This window comes from Dama dama, chromosome 9, assembly GCF_033118175.1.
Source record: "Dama dama isolate Ldn47 chromosome 9, ASM3311817v1, whole genome shotgun sequence".
NCBI classification, from domain to species: Eukaryota; Metazoa; Chordata; class Mammalia; order Artiodactyla; family Cervidae; genus Dama; species Dama dama.
Window position 1 is genome coordinate 15003614 of NC_083689.1, and position 4133 is coordinate 15007746.

Genomic DNA, 4133 nt, shown 5'->3' on the forward strand with positions numbered 1-4133 from the left:
CTGAAACTATCAAAACACTGTTCATCGGCTAGACACCAACACAAAATAAAGTTTTGAAAAAGGCACCCAGAGAGGTCCCTCTTCCTCTTTCTGCCACGTGAGGACAGAACATGAAGCTGGCTTTGTATGAACCTAAAAAAAAGCTGTCACCAGAACTCCACCATAATCTCGGTCATCCAGTTTCCAAAACTGGGAGAAGGAAATTTCTGCTGTTACAAGCCACTCAGTCTAGGTATTTTTGTTAGAGCAGCCAGAACAGATGAAGACAGGAGATGAGGGGGGAAACTTGAGGGGGTGGATAGAGTGGGGAGGGGTGGAGAGACAGGGCTTGCAGATGCTCCAGGAGCTCTGGGAGACCCATGGACCACGCAGCCGCGAGAAGAGGGAGCAGAGGTATTTATCCACCAAGTCCCTTCCTGCTTGAACTAAGGACTGGTTGCTGGGGGCGTGCATTGGCGCGCGTCTGGCTCCTGGCCACAAGCACTGCACTGGTCAGGGGCCTGGACGTTGTCCAGGCCTGGCAGCATCTGTGTGGGGGTGGGGGGTGGGGTTTCTTTACCTTCCCGTGTGGCCATTCCTGAGGGAGGGTGTGGGCTGTGGGCCGACTGGAGCCAGGCTGTGCCAGCCCACCCCGAGCTCGGCAGCCGGCTGTGTGTATATTTGGTGTGCCAGTGTGTGTTTATCTGCCGTGCATGTGTTTGCGTCTGTATTTATCTGGTGGCGAGTGTGCGACGTCTTTGTTTTCCCTTCTGCTCCGTCTCCGCAAACGTGGGGGAGACTTCTGTTTTTAATCAGGGGCCAGGGAACCCTCTCGTCGCCACGTTTGTGATGGCGATATTAATTTAAAGCCGATCGGAAGCGATCTTTCTGAGTCTTCGGTGAAGTGGGGCCCTCCCTGCCCTGGGAGCCTTCTATAGGGAGGGGCAGCAGAGGGGCATCTTCCCTGCTCTTTGTGTGCCTGAGAGGGGAAACTGAGGCACGTGGCTGCAGAAATCCTCTCCCTAGGCAGCCAAGGAAAGGAAGTTTGCAAGCAAAGCATTTTACAGGCATAAAATCTTTTTTTTTTCGGCTGCATTGAGTCTTCCTTACTGTCACACAGGCTTTCTCTGGTTGTGGTAAGTGGAGGCTACTCTTCCTTGCCCTTGGTTAGCTTCGGATTACTGTGGCTTCTCTTAGTCTAAAGCACAGGCTCTAGGCGGCTGGGCTTCAGTAGTTGTGGCTCGCAGGACCTTAGTGGCTCCGGAGCGTGTGGAATATTCCTGGACCAGGGATCGAACCTGTGTCCTCTGCATTGGCAGGCAGATTGTCATTCACAGTACCACCAGGGAAGTCCAACATGCATACACTCTTGATGATTCTCCTTGCATGTAGAAGAAAAAAAGATTATTGGCCCCATTTACAGATGAGAAATGGAGAAGGAAATGGCAACCCACTCCAGTATTCTTTCTGGGAGAATCCCATGGACGGAGAAACCTGGTGGGCTGTAGTTCATGGGGTCACAAACAGCCGGACATGACTGAAGTGACTTAGTACGCACGCACCGATGAGAAAACTGAAGCTCAAAGGATGGGACCCAGAGCTCATGTGAAGCCAGAGGCTCTTGTCCTCTTGCCAAGGCTGGTCGTGTTCTTTCAAATGAAGGGACTTCCCCGGTGGTCCAGTGGTTAAGACTCTGCCTTCCAATGCAGAGGTGTGCGGGTTTGATTCCTGATGGGGGAACTAAGATCCCATGTACCATGGGGTGCAGACAAAAAGTAAAAGAGAAAACAAAAGAAATGGCAAATCCCTTCTGAAGCTGTCCAGGACTGCTTGCTCCTCACCTACGCCTCTGTTTCCCTGCTGGTCACCATGAGCCCGTCCCTGCCTGCCAGCCCTTGGCAGGCTGAATAATCCCCATTGCTTGGAAAGGTGTCAGCTTTCTCATACTTCTCTTCCTTGGATGCTCCAGGCCCAGGAGCCTGGCTGGCTCTGTGAACACAGATATTAATTAGCATTAATTAATTACCCCTTGGGTGAGGATGGTGCCTGTGGATTCCCAAGCTCTGAGACACCTAGAGGTCCCTGGTGTGGGTGCTCTAAGCTTGGGGTGGGAAAGGGCTACCCATTCCAAGATGTTCCAAGTTGTTGTTGAGTCCATAAGTCATGTTTGACTCTTTTGCGACCCCATGGACTGTAGCCCACCAGGTTCCTCTGTCCATGGGGATTTTTCCAGGCAAGAATACTGGAGTCAGTTGTCATTTCTCCCTCCAGGGAATATTCCTGACCCAAGGATTGAACCTGCATCTCCTGCATTGGCAGGTGGATTCTCTACCACTGTGCTACCAGGGAAGCCCACACCAAAAAAAAAAAAAAAAGAAAAGAAATCTAAACTAAACTAAAACCGCCTAGTGATGCCACATTCTAGTGGAAACAGAGCTTCTGTATCAGGGAGAGCTGCTGAAGCTTTCTTCATCCATCCCCTGGGTGCTGAGGACTGAAGTGATTCTCTCAGAGATCTGGTTTCCCTCGATCCCAAGGAGGCTGGGAGATCCAGAAGGTTGATCTGGAAGGCGACCCCAGGAAGCAAGGTTAGGGGAGAGGCCGAATAAGGGAGGGAAGGCATTGGATGAAAGTATCTTCGTGACCGAATCTCCACTGCGGGCAACTGCAGCTCAGTCCTGCCAGGGAAACGCTGAGACACCAAGTAGATCACACCCCTCAGAGTTTCCCCGCCGGGGGGCCGTGGGAGCTGGGGTATTTACCCCCCACTCTTCCCCCATCACTGAGCAAGCACTGGTCCTGCGGTGTGTTTGCTCTCCATCACCTTCTGCCCAGCCTGGCAATAATGCAGCAGCCGGGGGTGGGTTGTCGGAAGCTGTGGGGTCAGTGTGCCCAGAAGTGGAGTCCGTTGGGGATACAAATGGGCGCTGATGTTCCAAGGGAGCAGAGACAGACAATAAACAGAACAAGTGAATCACAGGGCGTGTTTGGAGGGGTACGAGTTGGAGAGAAGAGGGGCAATGAGGACTTCCCTGATGGTCCAGTGGCTAAGAACTCGCCTGCCAATGCAGGGGACACAGACTTGATCACTGGTCCAGGGAGATTCCACATGCCACGGAGCAGCTAAGCCCATGTGCCACAACTACCGAGCCTGCTCCCTAGAGCCCGTGCTCTGCAACAAGAGAAGCCACTGCAATGAGAAGCCTGCGCTGCAACTAGAGAGTAGCCCCCACTCGACACAACCAGAGAAAGCCCAGGCACAGCAAGGAAGACCCAGCACAGCCAAAAGCAAATAAATCAAGTTTAAAAGGGGGGAGGGTGCAGTGAGGTAGAGCAAAGCTAAGTCGAGGATGCTGCGGGTGTAAGTTCCTGACACCAAGCTTGGCATCCCATCAGTTCGGTTCAGTCGCTCAGTCGTGTCTGACTCTTGCGACCCCACGGACTACAGCATGTCAGGCTTCCGTGTCCATCACCAACTCCCGGCATCCCAAAAGCGACTAATAAATGTTCTGTGATTCTGTCTAGTCCGTGGAGATGGAGAGAGAGGGGAAAGGATGAGGGAGAGAAGCCGGTGTGGAACAGGCACCTGAGCAGGGTGGGAAGGGAGGGAGGGAGAGGCTGGTAATGATGTGAAAAGTAATCGGCCCTTCTCTCTGGGAGGCGGTGAAACTCTAATTAGAATGAAAATGTGGTTTAATGAGGATGAAAACGGTAATTGTGCTGGGCAGCGCTGTAGTCCCCACAGTGCCACTTTCCCAGGGGGCCCTTTCTGGGTCTCTGAAGACAGAGATGTGGATGAAGGGGACTCGGGGCTGCGGAGGGGTGTAGTTGGGACCTCATTCCCCACTCCCAGAGGGTCCTCCCAGGTGACACCAGGTAAAGACACCGAGCAGAGTCCTATCTGCCCCTGGGGGTGGTTCCAGGGGCCCTGGGGCCCTGCTTTCCATCTAGCCCCTTATCCTCAGTGGTGGGCTTCCCTGGTGGCTAGACAGTAAAGAACCTCCCTGCAACGCGGGGTTCAATCCCTGGGTCAGGAATATCCCCTGGAGAAGGAAATGGCAACCCACTCCAGTATTCTTGCCTGGAAAATTCCATGGACAGAGGAGCCTGGAGGGCTACAGTCCATGGAGTCGCAGAGTCAGACACAACTGAGT